This window comes from Orycteropus afer, unplaced genomic scaffold, assembly GCF_000298275.1.
Source record: "Orycteropus afer afer isolate SDZICR_OR568_19922 unplaced genomic scaffold, OryAfe1.0 scaffold00059, whole genome shotgun sequence".
In the NCBI taxonomy this organism is placed as follows: domain Eukaryota; kingdom Metazoa; phylum Chordata; class Mammalia; order Tubulidentata; family Orycteropodidae; genus Orycteropus; species Orycteropus afer.
In genome coordinates, this window is record NW_006921646.1 from 6,861,629 (window position 1) to 6,874,598 (window position 12,970).

Consider the following 12,970-nt stretch of genomic DNA (forward strand, 5'->3'; position numbering starts at 1 on the left):
GCTGTGAGGCATCTGTTAAGCAGCCCATATCCCCTACCCTAACTTCAGTGCCCTTGGGCTGACTTCCAGTGGTTAACATCCTTTGCAACCTTTGCCCAAAATCTTCTTTGGCCACTAGGACTCACTTTGCCTGCCCACATAACAACCAGAGCACTAGCTTCCTGGGAGCAGTCCTCAATCAGTGACCCACAGGAGCTGGTACATAAATACCCCAGTTCCCTCACTGCTCAGGCAGGATATCTCTAAGGTGTGTGTTCTCCACTGGCTCCTGGACTTCCCCTGTAGGATTGAGCTCTAATTGCCCACAGTGGCAACTGGATAAATTGTAGCACATCCTTCCCTGTAACACTTCCCATTCTCTCATTGGTGTAGGATAGGATAGTAGGATCCATGCCGTGGAGTCAATTGGACTCATAGCAATCCCTCCTTGGGTTTCCAAGGCAGTATCTCTATGAAAGTAGATTGCCCAATCAAATTCTTATCTTAGATCTGCATCTGGGGAAATCCAACCTGAAACATCAGGTCATGACTGATGCTAGGAAAACAAAGTTAAAATAGGGCAAGAGGATGGAGAGTGAAGGGTGTTATTAGTTTAGATGGGGTAATCGAGGAAGGATTCCTTGAGGAGGTAACATTCAAGCAAGGACCCAGGATGTTCCATGCAGAGGGAAGAGCAAGTACCAAGACTCTGAGGCAGGAACACATTTAGAAGGGTAAGATGTTGATAACACTACTCAGTGGGGTTGTAGAGGGGGATTCCTTGAGATAGTGAACTATAAAGCCTGGACACAAGTGAGCTATTAATGGTTGTTAGTTGCCTTCGAGTCAGCCCTGACTTTTGATGTCCTTACGTGTAACAGAAGGACACATTGCCCCGTGGTCTTGTGTCACCTTCATGATCTTTGATACGTTTGAGCCCATTGTTCTGCCTGTTGTGTCAATCCATCTCATTGAGGGTTTCCCTTATTTTCCTTGACCCTCTACTTTACCAAACATGTTGTGAGCTATTAAAACCAAACTCACTGCTGTCAGGTTTCTGAGGCGGCATCTGTACGGAAGCAGATTGCCCAATCTTCCATCTGAGGAGTGGCTGGTGGGTTTGAACCGCCAGCCTTCTGGTTAGCAGTCAAATGCCTTAGGCACTCTGCCACCAGGGACCTCCTGGGCTTTGTAAATTCCCTCTCGTAAGCCCAAGTTCCCAAACTCCCTTCGGAACCATCACTCAGCCCCCTTCTCTGCCTCCCTTGCCAGCTCAGCACCTCCCCCTCTGCTCTCATCCAGCCTCTGTGGCCTGGAGCGGGGCTAGGTTTTTCCAATAACTCATTAGTGCGGCTTTTGTCATGACTGAAGAAACAAAAGCCCCAACAAGAAAACCGCATTCAGCGGCATTACAGGTTATTTATGAGAGGATGCAAAGCAGCCTCAGCCTAGAGGAAAGCTTGGAGGAGCAAGGGAGATCCCCAATGTGGGGGCCTGTGACAACCTAAATCTGCCTGGTGCTGGCTACCAATGTCCCTGTCCAGCACACACTTAACTCCTCTTTCCTGCCCTCCCCAAACCAGCCATGGGTCATCACTGCTCTAGCTATTTAATTCCCCCACCTATCTTTCTCTCATTCATTCATTCACATATTCATGTATTCATTCATTCAAATATATATGGAGGGCCCATCATGTGCCAGACACTAGCTGATGTCAACATTTGCAGTGCCCAGATTATGAATCAGCATTTGTCTGCTAGGATCAGCTCACAAGAGCCATTGTGTACATATCTTCTCAACTCCACGGTCAGTGTCGTCATGTTGGTAGCTCTAGATCAGTCACAATGGAACTGTGTGTACAATGGAGATTGGCAAGTGCTACATATCAGAGCTTTTTGTCCCAGAGAGCTGGTTGTTAGGTATCTACCAGCACACTACTGTCCCAGGCCTTGGAGTCTTGGGCCACACAAAGCTGAACCCCAAGAACTCACAGTATAAAACAGGGAGAGACGTTGGCCCAGTTTACAGTGTGACATTGGCCCACCCAGATTTGTTGGCCACAGAGCTACCCTGAACTACTATGCAGTTAGTTGTCTTTGCAACCTAAGAGCACCACGAAGGGAGAATTTAATTCGAGTACATGAGGCCTACGAAGACTAGATAAAATAAATGCATTTGAGCTGAGGCTTTCCAGACAGATGAGACATCAGCCTGAATGGAGGACATTCCAGGTAGTGGAGACAGTTGGAGCAAAGACCTAGGAAGAGGACCAGGCAGAGTATGTTTAATCCACCTAGATAAAGGTGCTATACCAGAGAGTCTCTTCCACCTATTACCAGCCCCCAATCATACAGTTCTAGAGAAAAAAAAAAAATGATATTAGAAGAGCTAGATTATCAGGAGGGGTCTCTGGCTGAACACTGTATGATAGTGAATAGTAAGAGATGAGGATGCCTCTTCTCTTTCCCCCTCTTTCCAACCTTCTCATTATCATCATTCCTTTTCAAGGAAAGACCTGACCTACAAGGAAAATGTCTACAATATGTGAAAGAGGGCAGCTAAGAAGCCACTATCAATCCACCCTCAAAACCACCACCACCACTGTTATCTCAAGTGTGTTATTGCTGTTGTTAGGTACCATTGAGTAGGCTCTGACTCATGGCCATCCTATGTACAACAGAACAAAGCACTGCCCAGTCTTGTACCATCCTCACAATCCTTGCTATGTTTGAGCCTATCATTGTGGTTACAGTGTCAATCCATCTTGTTGAGGGTCATCCCCTTTTTTCTCAGACCCTCTACTTTACTAAGCATGATATCCTTCTCTAGGGACTGTGCTTTCTAACAACATGACCAAAGTAGGACCACAAGTGTACACCATGGTATATAATCATGGTAGTGTGGCCGTCCTTACCACCATCACCACTGACCCTGGCATAATTCCCTGTGTGACTCACTGGGACTGTTAGGCAGCCCATACAGATATACATGCATATGCTTGGCTTACAGATACCAAGATAAACACCCAAAGAAACCCAAATGGTCCAAGTACTCCAATGATTAGGAGAGAAGGGGTCAGGAGAGAATCTGAGAAGCAGACTTGCCAATGACTTCATATCTGCCTTACAATCAGCTAAAAAAGGGAAGATCCTCCACAAGATGGACTGACACAGTGGCTGCAACAATGGGCTCAAGCATAGCAATGATTGTGAGGATGGCTCAGGACAGGGCAGTGTTTCGTTCTGTTGTACATGGGGACACTATGAGTTGGAGCTGACTCAACAGCACCTGACAACAACAACCCCCTCCTTACTCTGGAGGATAGCTGAGTTCCCCGCAAGTGTGCATGACCACACACATATACACCCATCTGTGCATAGACAAGTATACATCCAGGATGCAACACCATTGATTCCAAGCCATTAGACATGAGCTAGGGCTGCAGGAGGGAGGTCACAGTCCATTAACGTCAACCATCTCTCCTGGACTTGGTGAGCCAGTGCCAGCCCACAGCTGGGCCACATCCTCCCAACCACCCCACTCCACCTCACCCTCCTTTCTGACAAGGAACTGAGCTTCCCATCAGTTCAAGACAGCCTCTCACTCTCTTCCCCAGTATATTGCCAACCACCTCCAGGGAGGAGAGAGACAGGGAGCAGTGATTGTACATTGTATTTGAAGAACACTCCACAGTTCTTCAAATACTGTTACACATTCTCTCATTTAATCCTGGGAACTCTGTGAGGTGGTGATTAGTGTCTCCAGTTTACTGATGAGGAACTTAGGCTCTGAGTGACTTGCCCAAAGTGATATAGCCAGTGAATGGGGAAGCTGGAACCAGAACTAAGGTGTTCTGTCTGATTTGAACATTACTACACAGGTGTTTGTTAAGCTTTAGACATTATACTAAACCCTGGAGATTCAAGCACAAGCACCAACAATAACAGCCACGCTTTATGGAAGGAGCTCTGGTGGTGTAGTGGTTAAGGCATTTGGCTGCTAACCAAAGGATTGGGGGCAGCAGTTCAAACCCACCAGCCGGTCTGCGGGAGGAAAATGAGGCAGCCTGATTCTATAAAGATACACAGCCTTGGAAGCCCTATGGGGCAGTTCTACCTGTCCTATAGAGTCACTATGAGTCAGAATTAATTCAGGGGCAGTGGGTTTAGTTTTAGTTTTTTTCTTTTAGATTTATGGAGTTCATTTACACCATTATCTCATTTTATCCTCACCATAAGCTTTAACAGTACTATGCTTGTCCCTGAGGAGCCCTGATAGTGCAGTGGTTAAAGTGCCTGGCTACTAACAGTAAGGTAGGAGGTTCAAGCCCACCAATTGCTCTGTGGGAGAAATATGTGGGAGTATGCTTCTATAAGGATTTACAACCCCTAGAAACCCTGTGGGGCAGTTCTACTCTGTCCTATATACAGTTGGTATGAGTCAGAATCCACTCCATGGCAATGGCTTTGGTTTGGTTTTAGTATGCTTATCCCATTTTCAGGGGAGGACACTCAGCATTGTCCCTGTGCTGGAGGAGTTTGTTGTGAAGTCCAGGGTCTCTCAAAGTCAACCCAGAACTGACCTTCCTGTAATGACTGGAGCAGAGGGTCTAGGTTGAGAGGTAGGAAAATATTGGAAATACATTGTTTTATTTAAAAAAAAAAATACTCCAGTGGAGAGCTGTATGCATCTTAGACCTTGGGTGGTAGGGGGAGGGATGAAAGGCACACAGTTTGGCCGAGGGCCTTTGTGGGCAGCATTGTCAGTCAGGACTCTTGGCCCCGTTCTTCTCCCTTTCAGTCCCCACCTGACCTCCCCTGCCCATGTGAGCTCATCCATCCCTGAACTCTGATCACCTCTGATACTCAGTGACCTACAGACAGCATGGTATGGAGTAGAGGTTAGAAGCACTGTCCTAGAGTCAGACTACCAGCTTCTTGGCTATGTGACCTTAGACAAATTATAGCACCTCTTTGTGCTTCTGTTTCCCTGTTTGTTGAAGATGATTCTTGCTCTCTCTTTAATTGCCAATGAGTCAACTCTGACTCATGGTGACCCCATTTTTGTCAGAAGAGAACTGGGCTCCATAAGATTTTCAATGGTTGATTTTTCAGAAATATATTGCCAAATGCCTTTGGGTGGACTCGAACCTCCCAACCTTCTGATTAGCAGCCAAGTACGTTAACATTTGAACCACTAAGACTACTACTACTCATAATAATAATAGCAAATTCTTCCAGAGCATTTACTTTGTGCTAGGCACTATTCTGGGAGCTCTGGTAGCATAGCGGCTAAGGCACTTGACTGCTAACCGGAAGGCTGGTGGTTCAAACCCACCAGCCACTCCTCAGCAGGAAGATGGGGCAATCTACTTCCATAGTGATACTGCCTTGGAAACCCAAGGAGGGGTCGCTATGAGTCACGTCCGATTGGACGGCACATAACAACAACAACAGGCACTATTCTAAGCCCCTTACCTGTATTAACTCATTTAATCCTTGGCACGTCCTTGTGAGGTAGGCCCTTAACACAGGGCCTTGAACATTAAATGGTAGGAATTGTTAGCCTTTATTAGGTATATCATCAGCACCAAGATCCCTGAGGCTGCCCATTTCTCTGCTTAAACCTTATAACCCCATGGTTACTCCTTCGTTTATCTCAATGAATGGCTCACCATCCCCCTGTCACCCAGGCAGACAATTGTGATCTAACCCTGGGCACTTCCTTTCCCCTTAAAATCCACATTCAAGCCCTGCAAATTCTGTCTCCTCAGTGTCTCTCATATCATCCACTGTCTGTTTCCTCTTCCTCTCACGATTGCTTTAGTGTGGGCCCTGCTCATTCCACACCTGGATTATGCAAAGGCCTTCCTACAGCTAACTGCTTGCTTCTAGCCCACACACTCTGAAAACCATCCTGCTGCTCAGTCAGAGATTTCCAAATTGGAAATCTACTCAAAATCTTTCCATGGTTCTCCATGGACTCAGGATCAAGTTCAAGCTCCTCAGCTTAGTCCACAATGCTCTGCATGATTTGGCCCAGCCTTCTGCCCCACTGCTCCTATGCACTGCAATATGGCCACCCCAGTCAGGCCATTTCATTCCTCTGGCCCTTTGCACATGCAGTGCCTGGAGCCTGGAGTGCCCTGCCTGTCCTCCTTCATCTAACCAATTCTCCACACCCCTCATGACTCAGCTCAGATAACATCTCTTTCAGGAAGTCTTCCTGGATTGTTATTCAGAAAACAAGCTGCCATAGAGTCAATTCTGATCTACGTGTGTCAAAGTAGAACTGTGCTCCATAGAGTTTTCTGTGACTATTTTTCAGAAGTAGATTGTCAGGGCTTTTTTTTCAAGGCACGTCTGGGTGGACTCAAACTGCCAGCTTTAGATTAGCAGCTGAGCATGTTAACCATTTGCAACCACTCAAGGACTCCGGATCTCTACCCAGGCTGTGTTAGGGTAGAGATGCTCCCGGAGTAATACCTTAACACACTGAAATTATAATGGCATTATATGTGTGTATGGCTGTTTCTTCCACCAAACACAGGTGTCACCTGGAGGCATAAGGTTAAGAGCACAGACAGAGTCAGACAGCCCCAGATTACTTTCCAGCTCTATCAGTTACTAGCTCTGTAATCTTGGTAAAGTTACTTAACCTCCTTGAGTCTCAGTTTCCTTATTTCTAATATGAGGTTAATGAAGTACCTACTACATAAAGTAGTTGTGAGAATTGAGATACAGCAGGAAAAATGTTTAGCACAGTGTCTGGCACAATCCAAGTGCTCAATAAATATCAGCTATTATTACCTAATAATAAGATTCGGTTTATCTTTGTGTCACTGTTGCCTAAAACAGGGCCATCCATGTGGCAGGTACTCAAATAAAAAACATCTGTTGAATTGAATCAAAGTGAACTATCCCTAGGGCCAGTTTTAGTTTCAACCAGGGTTTCTAATTCCAAACAACAGAAACCACTCCAGGTGCTTTATGCAGAAAAGGAATTGACAAAGAATATTAGGTGGCTTCCAGAGTCCCTGGGAGGGCCAAAAGACAAGGCCTGGAGATCACACAGCCAGGAACAGTGTCCGAATGACACCTAGGCCTGCTTCAGTGAATTCCCTACTGCCCCAGCCACTGGGCCTAGACCCCTCAGTTGCACTGCTGACACTGGGCACCAACCTCTAGGAATAGTCCCTAACATCTGCAGGACCCAGGAAAAAAGTACAAATGGAGGTCCATATACTACATTATATAACAAAATATTTTAAAGTTAGAAAATGAACTATCTAGGAAATATATTCAAATCTGTTGTAGTTACTATGGCCGCATAATAAATTACTCCAGAATTTGTTCACATAAAACAAACATTCATTAAGCTCATGGATTCTGTGGATGAGGAATTTAGATCCCAAACTTGTCTCTGTCCCATGATCTCTGAAGCCTCAGTTGGAAGGTTCAAAAGGCTGAAAAGCCTGGAGTCATCTATATGCAGGCTCATTCATACACAGGTAATTGATGCTGGCTGTTAGCCAGGGGCCTCCGTTCCTTTCCATGTGGACCTCTCCCTATGGGCTACTTTGGGCTTAAACGTCCCCGCCAAGATTACACCCTACATAAAGGAAAAAAAAAAAAAAAAACCCTCACAACTGGACCAACGGGCAACATTACGATAAATGGGGAAAAGATTGAAGTTGTCAGGGATTTCATTTTACTTTCATTTTGGATCTACAATCAACACACAGGGTGCAGCAGTCAAGAAATCAGATGTCATATTGCACTGGGCAAATCTGCTGCAAAAGACCTCCGTAAAGTGTTAAGGAACAAAGATGTCACTTTGAAGACTAAAGTATGCGGGACCCAAGCCATGGTATTTGCAATTGCTTCATATGTATGTGAAGGCTGGACAATGAATAAAGAAAACAGAAGAAGAGTTGATGCCTTTGAATTATGGTGTTAGCAAAGAATACTTAAAATACCATGAACTGCCAGAAGAGCAAACTAATCTGTCCTGGAAGAAGTGCAGCTGGAATGCGCCTTAGAAGTGAGAATGGCCAGGCTTCATCTCACCTACTTTGGTCACGTTGTCAAAAGGGACTATTCACTGGAGAAGGATATCACGCTTGGTAAAGTAGATTGAGAAAAAGGGGAAGACCCTCAACAAGCTGGATTGATACTGTGGCTGCAGCAAAGAGATCAAATATAGCAATGATTGCAAGGATGGCACAGGACTGGGCAGTGCTTTGTTCAGCTGCACATAGAGTCACTGTGAGTCAGAACTGACTTGATGCATCTAACACAACAAAAACAACAATAATATCCAAAAAAACTTTCATCTTTTGACCTGGAAGCACTAGGAAGTGTCCTATACACCTCCCAGCCCCATGATGTAGAAGCAACCCTATTTTTAAATGATAATTAGAGTCAATCAGCCCAGTCAACATTGCAATCCCCTTTGCATGAGAAGCCAAAAAGGTCTTATGACAAACTTACTTTCCAGTTCAACTGCAATATTATTACACCCTGGTGGAAACACTACTACCTTGGGCAGTCAGATTTAAACCAGAAAAGTCTGTAGTCATGTGGACAGGAAGCAAAAAGCTTGCAAATGGATGCTTAGGTTTAATAAGCGTGAGAGAGTACAAGGGTGGTTCACCATTAGAAAATCAATCAATGTAATCTACCACATAAATAAAACAAAGGAAAAGAACCATAAGATCATATCAATTGATGCAGAAAGGATTTGATAAAATTCAACATTCTTTCCTGACGAAAGCCCTCAGCAAAATATGATTAGAAGGGAAAATTCTCAACATAATTAAGGGCATATATGCAAAATGAACAACCAACATTATATTCAATGGAGAAGGACTGTGAGCCTACCCTTTGAGAACAGAAACAAGACAAAGATGCCCATTATCATCATTCTTATTTGATATTGTACTAGGAGTCCTAGCCAGAGCAATGAGTTAAGAAAGAGAAATAAAAGGTATCTAAATCAGAAAGGAAAAAATAAAACTATATCCATAGATGGCATCATTCTTCGGAAGGAACACTGGGCAATCTACTTCTGTAGAGATACCACCTTGGAAACCAAAGAGGGGTTGCTATGAGTTGTACCTATATATACATAAAAGACTAAAGACTCCACAAGAAAACTGCTGAAACTAATAGAAGAATTCAGCAACATTGCAGGGTACAAGATCAATACACAAAATCAGTTGGCTTACTTTACTCTAATGAGTATGCCAAAACAGAAAGCAAGAAAACAATATCATTTACCATAGCCTCCCAAACATAAAATACCTAGGAATCTATCCAGGAACATAAATGATTATACAATGAAAACTGTAAGACACTACTGCAAGAGGGTAAAAGAGACCTAATAAAATGGATGGACATTCAGTGTTTATGGATTGGAAGACTTAATGTAACTGCAGTACAGTGAATTGTTCAATATGACCCTTTACAATGATTGGAATAATGTGCTTGTGGCCCACCCAGGGGATTAGACAGTTTGCTGCTAGTGCAAGTAATGTGCATGGAACACTTGTGGGGGTGGGACCATGCAAATAAAGTATATGGAACCCTAATGAGGGGGATTAGTTAGTCTTGTCATTTTGCTAGGCTTAAAATGAGGCTTCCATGGAAAACTGAATGGGTAGGATTGCACAGCCAATTATTATAATTGGTGTCAATAAGTTGTACACTTGTAAAAAGTTGAATTGGAAAAAGTTGTGTGATAGACATATTTAAAACAATAACAAAAGAATAGCTACTATGTGCAACCAAACACCTCATGGGATTTGGTTCCTTGGTTTGAAGGTTGAAGATCATGGTTTCATGAGACATCCCAGTTAATCAGCTTATTAATGTGTGTAGTGCTTCTGTTCTTAAAAGCTTGCAAGTGTAGATATGTAGAGACAAGTACTGATTTGGGTAAAGGGAAGGGCAATGTACCAAATGTGAGTGATAAACAAGGTGGCATTGCGGAGGCGGGAGACATAGAGAGGTGTGTGGAAGGTACAGACAACAAAAATGAACCGTTTTGTACATACAATACTGCATTATCAGTGATGGCAAACATTGATCTATGGGTGGATAGATGTGTGGACAGGATGAAAGATTAGGTATGTCTATGCAGGGGGTGGAGGTGCCCATGACAATTGTGGTAGTTCTGTTTGTGTGTCAACTTGGCTAGGCCTGGTTGAATGGCTGGGCAGCTGGTGGTAGTTATTCCCCATGATGAGACTGCTGTTCAGCTCCATGGTGGGATCTACCACAAGCAGCTAAGTAGCTGCCTCTGGGATATGGTCTGCTTTCTTTATTTAAGGAGAATCTTTGAGAATGGTCTCTAGCCTATGGCACACTTGGACCCTGCATGTAGCCATGCCATTGCTCAGAAGCCTGCTATGCTCTGCCGACCTTGGGACATACAATGGACTTAAAGTAATGACCTGCCGTGTGGTTTGGTAACATTAAGACTGTGCCTTTTTACTTGTCAACTTTGGGGCTTCTCAGCCTCAGCAGCCTACAGCTGTCTGAGTGAAGAAATGCCTCTAGTTCCAGTGGGCCGGGAGAAGGAGGCAGAACTGGACCTCAAGGTTGAGGGGCTATCACCCAGCCCCTAGAGCCTGGCACTTTGAACTTGGACTTAAAGCCTCCAAATTGTAAGAATAAACTCCGGTTTGTTAAGGCCATCCCATTTGCAGTATATTCTTGTCAGAGCTGCACTAGGTAACCAGAATAACAATGTATAGGGTTGGGAGACAGTGTTTCTACAAGCATATTTGTATGTTCTTTAAGAATTTCCAAGTATGTAGTCATGCTATATGGTGGTAGTGGTTGTAGTCACTTCTTGGCCACAGCCAACAACCCAGAGGGAATGAGTAGTTGGACCTGTGGGCTTGGGACCATTGTCGCAGGGGACATCAAGGTCAATTGGCATAACATACTACCCAAAACATTGTTGCACATCCTACTCTGGTGAGTAAGGACTGGGATCTTAAAAGCTTCCAAGTGGCCATCTAGATATAACAGTGGGTTTTCTCCCCATCCAGAGTAAAGAAGAAGGAAGAAAATCAAAGACACTTGGAAAGAATTAATCCAAGGGACTAGTAGACCATGTGATCCTCAGCCTATATGACAATGAGACCAGAACTAGATTGTGCCTGGCTACCACTGTCAACCACTCAGCGGGGGATCATTGCAGGAGATCCTGGATAGAATGGAGAAAAATGTGGAACAAAACTCAAAATCATTTAAAAAAAAAAAAAGACCAGGTTTGCTGGTCTGATGAGCCTGGTGAGACCCCTGAGTTATCCTTCAGGTCTGAAACTAAACTCACTTCTGTGGCTTCCAGCCAAACAATAAACAGGCATGTGGGGTAAACATTTATATCAGGTAGAAACACTCTGTGGAGCAATCAATCATCAATTATGGGAGAACAGAAGGGCAGTGTTTGCACAGGGAGATACCTTGGGGGGCAGGAGTGCATGGAAGGGAAGGACACAGGGAAGAGGTAATTACAGGGTGGAAGTGGGAAGAGAGCTGTTACATTGTAGGGAATTGCAGTCAATGTCATGAAAGAAAATGTGTATGAATGGCTGTATGTGAAATGAATTTGCTCTGTAAACTTTCACCCATATTACAATAAAAAATGAAAGAAAAAAAAAAAAGAATTGCCTTCTTTGCCTTGAGACCAGAAGAAGTGCATGGTGCCCAACTACCATTACTAAACATTATGATCAAAGATTCCGTAGATGAACCCTGATCAAAAGGGGGAAAATGCAGAACAGAAGTTCAAATTCTCATCAACTGCATACTTTCTAGAGCCATGGAGTGAGGATGAACCAACCCCTGAAACTATTGCCTGAGAAAATCTTTAAACCTTAAGACAAAAATATCCCTTGAAGTTTGGTTTTTTTTTTTTTTTTTCATTCACAAGCACATAAGCCTTTATTAAAAGCAAAGTACTGTTCCAGAGAAGAAACAGGTCTTCCCCTGCGAGTGGGGAGGACTTCAAGCTGTCTAACTCATTGGTTATATACCCTGAAGTCTTCTTAAAACTGAAGAATAGTTTAACTTAGCTAGTAAAAACTGTCTTCTTTGATAAATATATATCCTAAAGAAGTGAAAGCCATGACAAGAACAGACATATACACACCCATGTTCATCCCAGCACTATTTACAATAGCCAAAAGATGGAAACAAAGTGTCTGTCAACTAGGAATGGATAACCAAACTATGGTAAATACACACAGTGGAATCCTATGCAATCCTAAAGAATAACCTAGAATCTGCAAAACACCACATAATGTGGATAAACTTGGAAGACATTATGCTGAGTGAAATAAGTCAATCACAGAAGGACAAATATTGTATTAGTCCCTTATTGTAAAAGTCAAGGAAAGGTGTATATATGGAAGGAAATTTTCTTTGTTGGTTACCAGGGGTGGGAGGGGAGGTAACACTGTTAGATAGGTAGAGATAAGTATTGATTTGGGTGAAGAGAAGGGCAATGAACCAAATGTGAGTGATCAACATGGTGGCATTGAGGAAGAGGAAGACATAGAGAGGTACATGGAAGGTACAGACAACAAAGATGAACCCTTTTGCACATACAGTACTGCGTTGTCAGTAAAGGAAAACATGGGTATATGGGTAGATAGACGGGTGGACAGGCTGAGCTATTAGGTATGTCTATGCAGCAGGGAGTGTACCTAAGACCATGTATAGGGTCGGCAGACAATTTTTCTACATGTATATTACTATATTCTGAAAGAATTACCAAGTGTATAGTAGAGCTGAAAAGGGACAAAGTTGTAGTCACTTCTTGGTCACAGCCAGCTACCCAGAGGGACCGAGTAGTTAAACCTGTGGGCTCGGGACCATAGTTGCAGGGGACATCAATCTCAATAGGCATAACATACTACACAAAACATTGTTCCACCTCCTACTTTGGCGAGTAGCGACTGGGATCTTAAAAGCT